At 45.0% G+C, this 18,059-nt stretch overlaps 1 long non-coding RNA gene across 1 annotated transcript; it reads right to left on the bottom strand.

Annotated features, from left to right (window-relative positions):
• Nucleotides 1-258: 258 nt before the first annotated feature.
• LOC121481427 lies at nucleotides 259-13,864 on the bottom strand. Its single transcript, XR_005985287.1, has 3 exons — nucleotides 13,669-13,864; nucleotides 5,259-5,328; nucleotides 259-2,141 (listed from the first exon to the last, which is right to left on the bottom strand). It is a non-coding gene; the product is annotated as an uncharacterized LOC121481427 (long non-coding RNA).
• Between the last annotated feature and the right edge of the window lie 4,195 nt (nucleotides 13,865-18,059).

Here is an 18,059-nt window from a genome sequence, read left to right on the forward strand (position 1 = left end):
TTTCAAACAGCCATGTTATGATGCAAACTGTCATTACGTAAGTCATTAATAGCCATTAAGGCTGAGAGCATATCCATCACTCAGTACAGTTGCAGACCGGCTCCTTCCTGAAATTGCTTAGTGACATTTAAAAGTGTTCACCAGCCTTCCCCTCTCCTGCTTAACATAATTTTACTGACCCCATAGCCAAAGGGCAGGGGGGAAACAGATGAATAATTCCATTTATACTAATGAAGTTTGGCAACTATGAGATTTTAATGAAGGGGAAAATGGTCTATTTTGCAAGCTAAATAATAATCCAAATCCAAGTAATAATTTGCCATTCAAAGGAAGATACCAGAGAAAGAAACTGAGGCCAAAATAAAACATGAAGAGCACACTGAGTTCAAACAATAATTTTTAAAAATCACTCATGAAGTTCTATTTCTTAGAGATCTTCCCTATGAATCTGTGACAGTTGATAAAAAAAAATACAAAGCAGCAAAAGAGAATGTTCTATCTGGTTCACAGCTTGCACGCTTATAAATATAATGTCCTTTGCTCCTTGTGCGAAATTATGAACTGCTTCACTCTAACATTTTTAAAGATCACATTTACTTTTCATAAAATGAGATGATGTAGAAGAAACCACTTTGAAAATGACCAGTCACTAACCAGACACCATCTTCCCTTTCACTTTTTCATCCAATAGCTCCTTTGGGTGATCGAATCAAGTGCGAGAACTTGATTCAAGACCAGTTTTGTTGGGGGCGGGGCGGGGGCTGATACTGACTGAAAAATATTCAAATAAGTCAGACTTCCTTGCCTTTTGCTAGTACTACAGGCCAGAGTGACTTTTCATTTTGTATATTTTCTTTTCTTCAATCCCACACCTACCTCACATTTGTCCTGTGATTGAGAAAAGCCTCCAGGACTGAGGAATGACTGGGATCTGAGCCATCCGTGATGGAACAGACCACAGCCCCTAACATCTTTGCTTACCTAGCTTGCTGTTCATGCCCCGGGGCGGCTCCAAACCCGTACTGTGGCCCCTGCTTGAACTATTTGTTTTAATATTTTATTTATTCATTCCTGAGATACACCGAGAGAGGCAGAGACACAGGGAGAGGGAGAAGCAGGGTTCCCGCAGGGAGCCCGATGTGAGACTCCACCCCAGGACCCTAGGATCACAACTGGAGCCAAAGGCAGAGATGCTCAACCACTGAGCCTCCCAGGTGCCCCACCCCTGCTTGAATTTAATCCAAAATCATACATACTTTTCCTACGTCATGTTAAATAAATATACTTTAAGACTCAAGGCCATGTTTCCTATAATGTGTCTAGGCTGATTGGCTCCCTTTCTTGGCCACCAAAAGCTCCCTGATGATTTAACAGAGCCCTGGTGCTGGTCACAGACAAGGGCACAGGGAGAAATAGGAAGGTCTGATGAGCACAGGTACCTCCTTACCACATGAAGCATCATGTTAGAACTCCTACCCGCCAAAGCTGATGTGGGGCTTGTGAACAATTTGAAGGAGAAGGCACATCTCATTAACCGCTGAAACAGAACTCAAGGCCCCCCACCCCACCCCACTCCCACCTGTAGCTTTCAGTCTGCGGGGAAGAAGGAGACCCAAGAGGAGCTCTAGGTCTACAAAAGGGGGGGAGAGATGAAAGGAGAGAGCAGCTGGGTGACTACATCATGCTTGCAGAAGACAGAATGTAAAATTGGAATCCTTCTCAATGGTGCCTTGGAACCTGTGGGCACAATCCACGGAATAAAAGAATGCCCTTGGGGATTCAGACCCCATTCTGAAGAGCCATGAACCACAGATATTCCAGAGACCCCACCAACATTCTTACTTATCCCACTTTTTCAAAACAGAAAAGTCCTACACAAAAGGAGGTTTATTTTTGCAAAGAACTACCATTAACTGACAAAGCAAGTATCCCTAAAGCAGTCCCTGGGGGTAAATAAAGTGTGATGACTGTGGGGCCTGAGGGGTACATTCTTTCCTTGTCTGAGGTCTGACTGGTCTCAAGTTATCAAGCAAGACCTCTTCTTTAGGAGGTAGCAGATATCCTATTCAGAATTCTTTCTTGATAGCTGGGGGAGTCTATAAAACAGGAAATGCAAATGTTGCTGACATCATTGGGCGGAGCTGCAAAGAAGAAAAAGAAGGTCAAGTCCTATACCCCTTTGGAATTGTTTCAATAAGAGTTAGGACAGGGATTCGTTAATTAGTTCCTAGTCTTCAATATAATTATTGACCCAGAGCAGAGTCCACCTCAATTCTCACTTCAGGCTTACATTCCCCCAAGTCCATCCCTAACAGGTGGCTCTCTGCCCTAGTCGGTGGGACTATCTGGATTGCAGATGGTCTTTTCCAGCCTCGAGGGCCAATGCCATGCAATCAGATCACCAGAGTTTGAGGACTGACTCAGAAATTATAGGCTGAACGAGATGATCTATAAGGCCCCTTCCCCCCCGCAACACATAACATAATAAACGAGTTGAAGTCAGTCTTTGGAAACAAAAGTGGTCACAAAGCAGAATCCTTGCAATGCAGTTAAAGCAAAAATGACATCTCAACATTTTCAAACCACAAGAGACTCAAGGGAGAAAAAAAATTGGCTAAAAATATTTTTCTGCCCACTTCAGAGTTTGGGAGGTCTACAATTTTTCTCTTCTGATTAAACACTAAATCATCACGCTTAGATCACAACTACCAGTCCTTCTGCTAATAGAGGATTGGGCTAAGCATGGACCAATGGATAGTTATATAGAAAATATATATAAAGAGTGCATACAGTATACACATAATACAGATATAAACATAATAGATATGTATTTGTGTGACAGCATCCTGTAGGAAGGCCGTGAATTTTATTATTCTGGGATTCACATTATTATTAAAAGATAATTTTTTTTTCATTTTTCCTTTGTGCTGCTGAAAATAAATATAGGTTGATGAAAGAGTAACATATGAAAAGAATAATTAAGGGTCAAAGAAATCCCATTAATCAGAATATCCCCCTGCCCATCTTTTCTACAATTAAATAGATGGACACAGCAATGGGTCATCACCATACTATCAGTCAAGGTCCCATCTCTTTATGGCATCAGACAATAGACCTAGCAGCTGCAAGAGCTAAATATGCAGGAGTCTTGGTTACATAAAGAGACCATGTATCTTTTTAAATGGGCAGAATAATAATTTCCTGCCAATGAAGGACTTTACAACTTGGCTTGTCTGCCTGTGAGTAAGGCTAAATTGTATACATGCATGATTTTGTGTCACGAGATCCTGCCTTTAAATATGAACCCTGCACGTTACCCAGAATCCACTGCCTCACTCATTGTTATACCCTACATCTGTTCTTCACACAGAGCATCCATCCCAGCTGGCCATATTCTAAAGCAGGTCCAAGCCTATCCTACCAATCACTTCTCCCCCACCTGACTCCCCTTCCTTCTAACCCTGACCAATTTCTCTGCTTTGCCTTCATTATTTAATGAGCAACAAGTATGTGGGAAGTCATGTGTAAGCAGCTGGTATGAAACAGAGACATATAAGAAGATGCATATAAGACATCTCTATGACTATCATAAATAAAATAAAATAAAATTCTTTAAAAAAATAAAAAATAAAAAATAAAAGCAGCTATTATTATACACTTTGAAACTCCCAGATCTTGGGGCGCCTGGGTGGCTCAGTCCACTAAGTGTCTAATTCTTGATTTCATCTCATGTCATGATATCAGGGTTATGAGATCAAGCCCCACAGTGGGCCTGGCACTGGGTATGGAGTCTGCTTGGGATTCTCTCTTTCCTTCCACACTTCCCCCAACCCCCTTCCCTCTCTGAAAAAATAAAAAGAAACTGCCAGATCTTAACACTTTAAATCTGCTTTTTCTTTCACAATTTGTGGAGTTTGGGTCTTTCTTCTCTTTTTTTCTTTTCTCTTTTTAAAAGATGTAGATTGATAAATATAAAAAGAGATGAACTTTTTGTGAAAGAATGCTGAAACTACTGTAAATTTAAGTTGTGGATTATGAAAAAACACAATGACACTGAAGAAATATATAACCTAGACCCCGAAAAAAAAAAAAAAAAGACATATAAGAATATGCAGCTCTGAGAAGCTTATCAGCCAGCAGAGGAAATGCACGTTTGAGCAAGTGCATTATAATACCAGGAAAAATATACATAAATTGCTGTGGGAAAAATGAATAAAGAGTTACTAGTTCCAACCAGGGTGAGAGGAGGCTTTATGAGGGACATAATCCCATGCAACCTGCAATCTAAACGATGAGTGGAATTTTCTAGGCAGAAAAAGTGGGGATGGGCATTCCAGATTGAGACAACAGCTTGAGAAAAAGCAAAAAGGTGAGAAATTGCATGGTGGATTCTGTTGTGCTAGGGGATTAAATGAAACCAAACAAAGCCAGCTTGTGCAAGGCTTCAGACCCCTTGTTAAGGAGACTGAATGTCTAAGCTATTCCGTAGTTAATAAGCACTAAAAAAACATTTGAAGAGGAAAATGGCATGATCTGACTCTTGTTTAAGGAAGAGAATTCTAGCAGCACTACCAAAGGAAGACTTGAATGACAAAAAAGGCGGAGAGATGTGGTATGTCCAGAATGTCCTAAAGGGGAGCCATCATCCTGTCCCTCAGACCTGCCCCTACCCCTTAACCACGTAGTCCTTAGCTCAGGAAGGGCAGCCCATCCTCCAGATGACCTAAGCTACAACACCTGGCCTCAACTTCTATCTCTCCTCCTCCTTTCTTTGGATAGCCAGTCCATCAGAGCTGTGTTTATCTGCCAAGTATTTCATGACTCTATCTGTCTTTCCACTCTTAACATCCTGATGCAGGTCCCTAGCATCCTTGCCAGGTGTCTTGCAATAGTTTCCTGTCTGAGTGGGACATTTTTTGCATAGGAAAGACTGTAAACAATTTATTCCATGGCTCAGAAGAAAGTTCATGATCAGACTCATAGACACAAAGATGAGAGGTGGAGCCAGCGGACAGGATGATAACATCATGGTAGCAACGGCAACAACAAAACAGTGGCAGAGGCGCCAAAGACAGAATGCTGGGAGATGCCAGCTTAGTGGAGAAGCAGGAGGAAGCAACTCCGGAGACTTAAAAGAAACCACCAGAGAAGTTAGAGGTAAATGCAGCATTGTTAGAGAAGCCAAGGTTAGAGAGACTTTTATATGACACTGGACGGACGGAGGGATGAGTAGGTTGAAGTTGGATTTTAGTCTTTACCAATTTGATGGTCCTCGGTGATCCTTGAGGTTTCAGTTTCAGTGGCCGACTGGGGATGAAAACTGAATTCCTATAGGGAAAAGAATGAATTGATGGTGAGGAACTGGTGACAAGAAGAAAAGATTGCTCTTGTGTTAAGTTTGGTAGTGAAAGAAAAAAATCACATATACCTGGCCCTTGCCAAAAAATGCCCAATCCTCCCTTCTCTCTCAAGGAAACCTACCCTTTTTCCTTTCCCTACCCCACATGCCTTCAAAGAGGAGAAGCATAAACTGCTGACATTACAATCCTCAGCCACACTCCAGACCAATTTTCCATATCACTTTGGATATAACTCATCCTTTGGTGCATCAAGTCTGTCTTCACACCATGCCTGCTTTTGCTGTGCCTGGACCACCATGCCTGCTATTGCTGTGCCTGGACCAGTTCCTGTTAGCCAGAGACATCCACAGGAAATGGGCTGCACGGATAAAATTTAGTAGCACTTCTTCTAAATATGCGAGTCTAGAGAAATGAAAAAAAGATGGTCAAGAGATGGAAAGTCACTCCCCAGCCCCTCTCTACTGTGGCTAGAATTATAAAACAAGGGTTTCAGTGTGGAAAGATGAAGGCTTAGAGGGGAATATGATAGGTCTCAAAAAAAAAAAAAAAAACCACGATGGATGTGGCCAGAGAGCACAGACATAGTCACCAAATTCCAGAATATTAGACCCAGGGGGTAAATCTTGAAGCTTAAGAAAGGTTGTTTATGTTGGAGCCTTGACTAACTGTCCCTTTCTAAGGTTTTGCAAACTCGACCTTTGTGGAAAGCAACAGATCTCAAATTGTTCTAGACTGCACGCAGCTTCAGCTGAGGAAGAGAGCTGCAGCTCACTCACTTTACTACCTCTGCTTGCTGTCATCCCACAACAGGAGAAAAATCACCCTCATCAGACATAACGGAAAGAAAGGTACTGGATTTTATGAGATAGAAACGAAATCATCTGTTTTTTATTAAATATCATGAGAAAATTATTAATTCATGCCAGAAACACAAATATAAACATTATCATATTGAAAGCATTTATTCTGAAGGAGACCATCTGGCAGGGCCTCGCAGACCACACTTGGAGAAGCAGAGGGTATGTGTCACGGCGGCGGGCTCTTCCATAAAGCAGCAGATCCAGAGGAGGTGAAAATGTGAGGGTTTTGAGGGGAATGCTTTGCAGTAATGACATCTGCTAGATACTTTTCACATATTTCTTGAGAGGTGGGCCTGCTTTATACAAATGTTGTTCTATGAAAACTGACATTTTCAAAACGAGGGGTGGGTATTATTTCAGAATCTCTCCCTTTGAAAATGGATGCTCGGGCACCAAATTCCAGAAGAGTATTTACATATAAATGCATGGAGCACTGATTGTTAAGCATAAAGGCTACACCGAAGATGAAGGAGAACTGAGGAAATCTAAAGAGTTGGGAGCCACGGTCAATTATAGATTAACGGAGAACTGAAGACACCCTACAGCATCATGAGATTATAAAGTAAATGCATGGTTCTTTTTTTGTAAAGCGCAGTTTTTAAAACCTCGTGTTGCCACACTTTTTGCAGAAGGACAGGAATATCCATAATTTGGAAAGTACATACCCTCTCTGGAGATGGGCACAGCACTGGGCACGCACAAAGTAGAGAAAAACTTACATTCCAAAAAAGAAGAAATGCTGATGGCAACTCGAAGAAACATCCCATTCCCTTCAGGACCCAGATGAACCGCTTTCACCTGGCTGCCCTATATTTTCATAGGTTTCCTGAACTTAATGTTGTGTCATCTTCTGCCTTCAGCGATGCTATTGTCGGTTGAACATCAGTTGTTTCCCTTTTCCAGATCTCTCTCCTCTACTTCCCACGTCAATTCCAAATGGGTGCACGTAGAGAATCTACTGAACAAACTCCTCAGTCTAGAATAGGGAGGGCCAGCAGACCTTGACCTTGGTAGAGTTTCAGCACTTGGGAGTTCATTCCCATCATCATCTCCCATCCTACCCAAGACCACTAGGCATCCAGCTGCCAACGTACAATCGCTATATCTGGAGTCATCTGAAAAGGGCCACACTGCACATCAAAATGCTACTAATATGATACACTGCACTCCTAGTTAGGCATGTCTCAAATTCTAATGAGAATAGCCACATCTATCAACTCGGAACTCAGTATTTGTCAGAGGTGGCAGGGCTGTAGCTACTTGAGCCCTAATTACTGTTGAGCTCCAAGAGTGAGTAATTCAGATTACACAGGCTACATATGTTTGCTGTTTCTTCATATCAAACACCTTTGTGTGTATATTTAGAAGTGGAAGAAATAGCCGTCATGCAATCCGAATCTCCCAGGAGAATTTAGGCCCTCGGTGATTACTCCACTATTCCTCATACTTTGAAAAGTTTAATAACTATTTCTTGTAGTACTGTGTAAGAGGTAAGGCATGCACATGATAAAATACAAACTGCCTCAATGATTACGTTTCAAGAAGAATAACATGATTTTGTTGCCATCTTCTGCCTTTGTTTGCTCAGAGATGCTGTTATAAGTTGAGCCTTTTCCAAATCTCTCCTCTGTGCCACTTAGCAACTCCAATGGGTGGACCAAGAGAATCTATGGAATGAATTCCTTGGTCTAGAGGAGTAGTTTCTGAGGAGGTTGGCAGAGTTTCACGTGCCAGATCTTATACAGGAGTTCTCACCTGCTGTAAGCTTGCTCATGTGCTGTCTTCTCACTCCAAATCTATCATCTATTCATGACAGCTCATTTAGTGACTAATTAGATTACAGAAATGAGTGAACAAACTACTTGTCTAAGCTTCTTATAAGCTATTAGCCATTAAGAAAATGTGTAAGTAGGTGAATCAAAGATGAGGAAGAGAGAGGGAATGAGTCAGAGGGAAATGGTGGGACTTCAGAGCTTCTAATTCCATTTCTTCATCATATAAAAGAAGAACCTTTGGCCTGGACTAGGTAGGAGAAGTTAAGAGAGGACACAGAGAAAGACTGAAAGAAAGAAACTTGCTTAACAGTCAATAATAATAATAATAGTCGTTTTTGTAACTAATTAATCCAAGACAATCTTGTGGTTCAGTCTCAGCGCCAAATCTCTCTCTCACACACACATACACGCACACACACACAGTCCCACAGGAAAAATAGAATTAACAGCAATTCAACTCTTAGCATCTCCACAGAACCAAAGAGGAGAATATATTCTTAATGTACACGCAAACTCTTAAAAATCTTGAGGACATTTTCTTCACCTTATTGGTAATGAATCCCTCCAAACCTTACTCTTCTCCCTCTCTCTAGAACCTTAAAATTCCCCCTTCAATACTCAAGCCACCCAGTCCCTTTTCTCCCCTCCTTAGCACTTTAGTATATAGATCCCTATAACTTTTCTGGGTTTTTTTTCCTTACTGCTTCACATTCTAGAACTAAAGAAAGACTGGAGCCCTCAGACTGAAGGAGCCTATCAGTTCCAAGGAGGATAAACTTTAAAAATAAATTGACATATAGAGATATCGTCATAAAACTCCAGAACATCAAGGTGAGAAAGATGTGAAAAATAAAACTCCAGAGCTTCAAAATGAAAAAGTCCAAAAAAGAAAAATAGGATACAGATAGATTACCTACAAAGGAGTGAAATTCAGATCAACCATTGAAGTTTCAAGAAAATAATGGAACAGTAGCTTCGGGAAAAATAAATTCCAACTCAGAGTTGTATAACAAACCACATTCACACCTGAGAGAGATAAAAATATATTTTCAGACATACAAACCCTCAAAATTTATTTTCCACAGATACTTTCTAGCAGAGAAAAGAGAGGAAAAGAAAACCTACCAAAGGATATACTCCAGCAAGAAGAATAATGAATATAAAAGGTAATCAGGTGGCAAAGAAGAATGTATTCATGTTTTTTAAGTAAGCTAAATGCCCACCATGGGGCTCAAACTCATGACCCCAAGATCAAGAGTCTCACACTCTACCGACTGAGCCAGCCAGGTGCCCCAAATGTATGTGGGTTCTATTTTGCGATTAAAAGGTTATTTTTGTGGTGATTCCCATGGCAAGGTGGGAAGAGATCAGCAAAATGGTGGAGCGGGAGGTACAGGCTTCCTATTATGGAATGAACACATCACAGGGATGAAAGAGACAGCACAGGGAATATAGTTAATGGTACTGTAATAGCCTTGTGCGGAGACAGATGGTAAGTACACTTGTGAGGACACAGAATAACATACAGACTTGTCAAACGACTGTGTTGTACACTTGAAGCTAATGTAATATTGTGTGTTAACTATACTTCAAGGAAAAAAGCAATTTTTTAAAAGATTAGGGAGAAAGGAAGGTAGAAGACTTCAATTCTTTACTTCTTAAAAACTTTATTATGGAAGTATGACTTGCAGATAATGTTATATTAGTTTCAAGCATACAACACAGTGATTCGGCAATTCTACACATTACTCAGTGCTCAGCACAGTAAGTGTAATCACGATCTGTCACACACAGTGTTAGAAGAATATTATTGACAATTTTCCCTATGCTGTACTTTTCTTCTCCGTAACTTATTTATATCTGGAAGTTTGCACCTCTTAATTCTCTTTACCTATTACACCCATCCCCCCACCCCCTCCCTTCTGGCAACTACCAGTTTGTTCTCTGTATTTATAAGTCTGTTTCTGGTTTTTTTTGGTTTCCATTCCATTTTACCTTTTCGCATAGTATGTTACTACAGTTTACAAGATGCTTTCAGATAAATAGTCAGTAGCCAGAATCACAGGAACTACAAAAATATGTTTTAAGAGAGACCATATAGGGGTAAATAATAATTCCAATAAAACTTGGAAATGTATTCTGAATGTAGTAATGCACTCTCTGCCATGGAAGCTGGCTGCTTTGCACCACTGATCATGATAACAATGACCGTGGGTCTGAGGAGGGATGATAAACCTCAGACTTAGCAGGCTGATTGTTTTTCTTACTCTACCAAGTTGGACTACGTTATGAATTGGTATAGAAGGAGAAGACTTGGAAGTAAGAGCTACAAAATCTCAGACCAGCTGACACACTGCAAAGGGACTCATTAAACGTCCAGTCCATGGGGTCTATGGATGTGAGAGGCCTCTTGCCACCAGGGTGGGGCTGGCGGGACTCTGCAGAAGGGGCCTGCTAATGAAAGGTCTTAGCTCCACAAAGGCTTCTGTTGAGAGGTTCATGGTACTATTGCCTATATCCTATGCCATGAGTTTAAGGCTTGGAATCTCTCACTTGAACTTTTTTACACCATCACGGTATATGCCCCCCCCCCCCCGCCCCAAAAAAAAAAGCAGCTGCCAAAAAGCAAACATTTTCCTGTCTCTAAAAATAAAATGCTGGCAACACTTCAGGCCTCTGTGCCAAGACCTGGCCCTTCCCAGGATAAACAATAGGTGGCCAAGCTGATCACAGGCGAGCACTGAGGGGGGGGGGGGTGAGGGGGGGGTAGGCCTGGGTCCAGCCTGGAATGCCTAGGTCGGGGCATGTGCAGCTGTAAAGCTAGAAGCCAAAGGTGGCCCTCCTGCCTCCCTAGCAGATGAAGGGCAGCCGTCACCCTCCCAGCCAGGGGCCAGGTGTGGCTGAGTGGGGACAGTCTCCGGTTCCACCAGAAACCTTGACCCAGCAGCGGTCACAGAGCTCCTACCGTCCCCTGCCCCCAGAGCCCCAGGGTGCGCTGTGACAGATTTGCAGGCTGTGAGAGCCTGTCCAGAGAAAGCTCCCTGGGAAGGAAAGTTTCCTAAGTATCCATCTGCATCTGTCACTCAGACTTGTGCCCATCACCTGTCAAAGCCTGCATGCCCAGCTGAGAGCCCTCACCTGCTAGACACCGGCCCAACCAAAGCACCTCAGTGCACAAACGCTAGAGTAACAGCCATCATTCCCGCTCTAATTGCCTCCCGGCTCCCACGGCATTTGTTTGAGCCCCTGTGCCTTGTCATTAGGGTTCAAACCTTCCCTAGACCACAAGCTTGGCTTTTGGCTGGTTTGGGGGAGTTTAAAGGGCTAAGAGGGGGTTAGGGGAGGAGAGGGACTAAATATAGCAAATATTTGCAGGCATAATCACTCCATAAACTTGCTTCAGTGGAACAGAGGACCGACCCAGATGACGGATGTCACTCACTCGAGTGTCACATCATAAATAAAACTGAATGAGCCCATTCTCCGGCAGAACCAGAGTGACGCCTGTTCACACTATAAATATGTATGAAGTCATGGTTCTTAAAAGACTTTCTTTTTTCCAGGTAAGTAGACTTTAATGAAAAAGTGGAGCAGAGCTTTTCCTGCAATTATGGAATCGTCACTGTAGCTTTTCAACAGGGTATTCCATGGAAAGGAAAAGAAAAAGAAAAAAAAGAAAGAAAAAAAGGAAAAATACAGCCCTGTTCCAAGAGGCTGCTGCATGGAGATCTCATTCATGCCAGTCAAGATCCATTCTCATTCAGAGAGTGACAGCCTTCTCCGAGGTGGCGGAAACCCGAGGAGGCACTGTGGGTGCCCTTCCACCCGGCCTGTGTAGCGAAGGAAGCACAAACGCCTCCTTGTCACCCCCGACCCCTCCCACCACCTTCTCCGAGTGCTCTCAGCCTGTCTCTTAGTAACAGAAAAATGTACACCTCACCCCGTTACCACACTCATGGGCGAGGAATTCCCAGAACGTGCGCCGTGTGCCTGGGGGCCCCGGGGGCCTACCCGCAGCCCCCCACTCCCGTGCCCGCTCCTGACCGGGCAGCGGCGGCGCTGCAAGGGCTCGCGGCGGCCCAGCCACATTCCCCTCCTCCGAGGCCCTGTGGCAACCCGGTCACCTGGCGCTCGAGCCCTTGTCTCCCAGGACCACACGGGCTAATCTCACGTCCCTTGGCAGCAGACCATTACCCATCCCTTCAGCGCACTAAAACCCTCCTGCAGGCCCCGCAAGCCGGGTTCCTTCCAGGGGCCGCGTCCTGCCCAGGCGCCCTGCCCCTGCAGGCCTCAAGGTGGCCCCTGCCATGTCAGCCCCAACTGGCCCCAAGGAAAAGCTGAAGCTCCTTTGGCTCTCGCCCCCCCCGAAGTCTTGCTCCACAAAGAACAGGAGTCTCTGGTTTTATGAAAATGAGTCACAGGCTGCCTTGCCCGTGCCTATCTGGGGAGGCCAGGGCTGCCATGTATGGTCCGAGCTTCGTGCCACCCACCTCTCCATGTAAGTCGGAGTTCTCTGCCAGGACAGCCTGAGTCATAAAACTCAGCACATTCCTTAGGCGTTGGATAGTCTTTCCTTGTTATTACTTAGTCTTTGTTTTAGGCAGCACCTGGTTTCATTTTAAAAACCCAAATAAAATATCATGGTCAGGCCTGGCGTAGGGTGGGGAGATGGAAGAGAAAGAGAAAGAAGGGAACGAAGCCTAGGGTAGGGGTAGCCAGAAAGGGCTGCCACCCCCACAGGGTGACCCAGAGCAGAACAGAGACAGAACGGCAGAGGGAAGAGCCTGGGGGAGAGGATGTACTACAACTGAATTGTTGGCCCCAAGTCCTTTTTGCAGTATACTTGCGGCAAGTGCCGGCTGGGTCTCCTCCCCAAGTTAGGCCACAGTACTGAGAGGCCAGTGACCTTGAAGCCCCTATACCTCTTCAGTCTTATCAATACATCTTGATGAGTTCTAAGAACTTTGCGATTATAACACTATGATTTTATGAACCTGGCTGTTTCCTCTTTTTCTTGGACCACAAACCCCAATCCATGTGCTAAGGGAATATTTTCCCACAAGCTCATGTTTGGGTTTTTTTGTTTTTTTTTTTTTTCAGTGGTGGGCAGAGGAACGGGAGACAACAAAGACAAAAGGTGTAGACCTAACCACACAAATGTTGCCGGTCGAACTCAATTTCTGTGGCCAGGTTATTTTGTAAACTCATCTGTAAAATTGTTAACGCAGAGTTTCAGAATTAAAACGGAATTCTAATAAGCAATGCTTCGCATATAGCAAATACCGAATGAATGAATGAATGACTGATACCAGTTAACGGGAGAATGGTATTTTCTTGGAGGAGTAAAGCATATTAATTACAGCAAAGACCAGGACCCTAAGGTACTGGACTCGGAACTTACACAGGGGCCTCCACCTCCCCACGCCTAAGATTCTCTAAACGAGGCTGGCAAAGGCCAAACTCCTGGAGGTTCCCGAGCGGCTCCAGGGCTGCATTGTCAGTGCACGGCTTGGCGAGCTTCGTGGAAACCATACGAAGGGATCCCGGGAACCGGACCAGATGGCTTCCTGGGAATGTATTTAGCCTAACCTGGGCTAAAGAACAAAAACCACCACCAGGGGCTTGGGGGCGGCGGGGGAGGGAGCGCTGGTGCTACGACTTTTAATGAATTACCTCTTCTATTCGGCAGACGTCGGGAGGGCCAGAGGGCGGGGCGCAAGGTGGGGAGGAAGGGGTAGGAGGCAGCTATTTCGTGACCACACAGCTCCGCCCGCCCTCGAAGGACACCAGCCGTTGGGGCCCTTGGCCGCCCGGGACCGCGGCGAGCTGCTAACCGCGCGCCGCCTCCCCGCGCCGCCACCGGCGGGTCCCCGCCTCCAGCGCGCTCCGCTCGGGGGACGGGCCGCAGACGGGGAGGCGGGGCTCCGGGCAGACGGAGGTGGAGAGGAAGCCCGCGGCGGGCGGGGGCGGGGCTCCGGGGGGCGGGGCTATGGCGAGGAGGCGGGGCAGACGGAGGCGGAGAGGAAGCCCGCGGCGGGCGGGGGCGGGGCTCCGGGGAGGGGGCGGGGCTATGGCGAGGAGACGGGGCAGACGGAGGCGGAGAGGAAGCCCGCAGCGGGCGGGGGCGGGACGGGGGCGGGGCTCCGGGAGGGGGCGGGGCTATGGCGAGGAGGCGGAGAGGAAGCCCGCGGCGGGCGGGGGCGGGGCTCCGGGAGGGGGCGGGGCTATGGCGAGGAGGCGGGGCAGACGGAGGCGGAGAGGAAGCCCGCGGCGGGGGCGGGGCGGGGCTTCGGGCCGCGGGAGGCCGCCAGCTCCCCGCCCCCACCCGCCCTACGGCGCGGGCGCATCCGCTCCCCCAGCGGAGGGCAGGCCGGCCGCGGAGGGCTGCGTTGCCTCCGGGCTACCGCTCGGAATCCAGAATAGCCTCTCTCACGCCCCCTGCGCCCCTGCCCGCCCGCGACTCCCAGCCGAAGGGACTGGCTCCTCCTCCACGCTGGAGCCCAGGGCTGTGGGCCCGCAGCACCATCTCTGCGGTTCTTGCGAAGAAGGGTGGCCACAAGTACTTACTTTTTAAAAAAAATCAGTAATGATGATAACGATAACTTTTGTTCTCGTTTCTAATATTGAGAGAGAGAAAATTTGAGGGATGAGGGTGTTGAAGCCCGGGGAAGTGTTCAAGAAAGCCAACCTGCTAAGGTCTACACTGTGCGGGTCCTCTCCTACCTCAAAGCCGTTAATTAGGCAAAAGCTGCAGGCCTCCACCTTTGGGACTTGGTTGTCCGACTCAGCTAAGTGACGATAACGGTCCGCTCAGACCATCCACGGAGTCCTGATCACCTTCTGAGCCTTCGGACGAGCCAACCTTGCTTGCAGAATTACTCTGTTTCTGAAGCTGGGAAAAAATGGCCTGGTTGGTAGTGCTCATCCATCCGCAGAAGTCACTTTTTGCACGGAACTGGGAATGAGGTTTGCTAGAACCTCATTCTTGAGCAGGAGTTGCAATTGTCCCTATATCGTGTCTCTGTCAGGAAGGCCACTCAGTAAGCCAATCAGCAGGGCACCCGGGTGGCTCAGTGGTTTGGCGCCTGCCTTCCGCCCAGGGTGTGATCCTGGGGACCTGAGATCGAGTCCCACGTCGGGCTCCCTGCATGGAGCCTGCTTCTCCCTCTGCCTGTGTCTTTGCCTCTCTCTGTGTCTCTCATGAATAAGTAAATAAAATCTTTTTTAAAAAAATGTGTTAAAAAAAAAAAAGTAAGCCAATAAGCAGGAGAGAGAGGAGAAAAAAATGCAGGAACTCTGGAATCACAGGTGAACTATCACTGCTCCTCTACTGACCTTGCCTCATCATCCTTCAGTGGTAAGACTCTTTCCCCTGACTTCCCTTACTGTTCCTTTAAGCTAGAGCCAGGGTGTGAATTTCTCTGCTTTCTAGTTTTACACTGTGAGTTTCTTAAAGATAGGACCCAGAAATAGCAAGGCATTAGAATAAGAAGGCATTAGACACCAGGCAGATACTTTGAAAGGTGAGAATATTGTTAATGATGGTTGAAAATTTCATCCAGTCCTTACTGGTGTTGCTGAAAATGTCTTTCAATCCCTTCTTGTTGCTGATGTGGGAATTTGTACATTTTACATCTCAATGTGTGTCCTCCTCCCCCAAGATATAGCACCTCTAAAAAGGATTAAGATTTGGCCTTGTCTAGTAAGTTCAAGGTCATGATGTATTTTTTGGTCAGAATTTCAGGCCCAGGGTTTCCCAAACAAGTACCCGGTATTCATTGTGTGAGCTGTAGGGGGTGGGGTGTTGGGAGGGGGAGGACTTTTAGCCTTCTGTGTACTATAAAACAAGAGTAGGATGTAATGCCACTAATTTGTCAGGAATTGTTCACTGAAAAGAGGCTACTGTGAGGATAGGAAAATCACTTTAGGGGAGGGGGTCGGGAAGTACCTCACAGAGAAAGGCAACTGTTCCCCAGAACAGCTGCAGCCACTGGCAGTGGAATCGCTTGGCACCAGTACAGCTCCATGCAGCAAGAGGGATTTATTTATTTAGCAATAGTTAATGATTCTCCCAAGCAACTCCCAGGAGGCCCAGATAGCAGTAAATAGACTTTCAGGAAATCATCTACCCTTCCTAGAAGGATGCAGCAACCCTACAGAGAAGGGAGGTCCCCCAATATATCCATCTTTTAGTAGACTGCCCAGGTTCAGATGCCCCCAAAGAACTCCTTCCACAGCCTGCCACAGCCCTGCCTTCTCATATTTGCAATGTTCCATAGGAGAGTTATCAATTCCTAAAGCAGAAAAATCAAGAAAAGTGCACAATTTCTGGAAGGCCATCATTAAATAGACTAATTACCTGGGAATCCAGATGGGCTGGCCAACCCTACCCCATTAGCTAACTTTGTCAGATTAGCTAGTTGGTGCCCATAGACTAGCATTTTCCAAGGTGATACGTGTGTATAATGTTAGGCGGTACTTGAGTAACACTTCTTATTTTAATGGTCAGGGTTTTTTTCTAACACACATAACTAGAATACCAAATCCATGATGTTGCAAATATAATGACTTAGGGTGAGGCTGAGATTTTTTCTAGTCAACTTAAAGATAAACCTTAATAAACAAAAGTAATAGGATAGTAAGAATAATTGTAACTTTGATATTAAATGAGGTGAAGTCAGTGGAGTTTCTGCAAGCAGAAATTAGTTTTTATTCCTTTTTCCAAATCATTCCTTAGGAATCTCTGCTAGATCTTTTTAAGACATGAAAAGAATTCCATTTTAACATCCTGTTAAAAAAAAATTACTGGATTTTGAGAAAGTCTGCTCAGGTGAGACAAAGCCCCTGCTCTGGAGGGCCATGTCAAGGAGGAACAGAGATGATGGATATTAAGTAGTAGAACAAGCATCTGAGGAAATTAAGCCCAGGACAGTGGGCACCCAGAGTGGGTCCCAGGAAAGAAAGACAGTCTGAGAACTCATTGCCTTTTTTGTAAGATGAAAAATCCAGCAAATCACTGATATCACTGATGAAAATGTGGGCAGTACAAGAGAAATTTCCGATTTCCATAAGCCTCACAGAGGCTTATAACTGGAGAGTTATAATAACTAAAACTATATATAACTATATAACTATTTATATAATATAAATAACTGGAGAGATCTATACAAGGATGTTCATGCTGCTTTAAGAAAGAATGCTCATCAGAACAGCCTGCTTTTCTCTGTGTCACTTGATTGTAAATTTGGGATCACCTTCATACCAACACTGAACATGCATACACCACCATCCTCACAGCCACACTGTGCACACTTACTGACACTACCCCAGGGATCCACTGTTGGATGACAAGCAAAAAGATTATTACAGTCTTCAGAAAGTCCTTCTTTCGTAGACGGTAGTTTATCAGGTTCTTAGATGCTGGTTTTTTACTTCTCATACCTGGTATAAAGAGACAAGCAATGTGTAAGTGCTTGTGGTAGAGCCCACCATGACATGAATGAAATTGACTAATGTTTCTAAGTCACTTTCAATAGTTCCAAATACTCATGTACATACTAACGCCCAGCCCCACCCGACTTCTGCTACCCCCACAACCTTCTTACATGTACACTCTTTTTCAGAACTGCTGCTAGCAAGTGTCTCGCTGGAATTTCTCCCTCATTTCTGCATCTTACCACCCTTACTGTTTAGTAGGAGAGATACAGCAAAGTAACAAGGTGCATGTCTGGAGGAAAGAAGCAGAAATGCAAAAGGCCTTAAATGGCCTCAGACTCTGGAAGGGATGAAAATATCAGATGAAGACCATAATTAAAGGCAGAGCATGATACAAAGTGATAGTTGGGACAGGACTTACATGGTTTTTCATAATTTGGAGGTGCTGGAGAAAAACCACCAAACAGAATTTGGTGTGCCTATGGAAAAAAAAGAGATAGAAAAATAAATACTAACCACCTTCACAAGAATAGAGATTTAATAAAATTCCTATGTTGTGCTTCTTCATTCAAAAGGCAGTTTTTGATACTGCTGTCAAAACCACTGTAATAACAGACACTAACAGTGAA

Source organism: Vulpes lagopus, chromosome 23 (genome assembly GCF_018345385.1).
Source record: "Vulpes lagopus strain Blue_001 chromosome 23, ASM1834538v1, whole genome shotgun sequence".
Lineage (NCBI taxonomy): Eukaryota > Metazoa > Chordata > Mammalia > Carnivora > Canidae > Vulpes > Vulpes lagopus.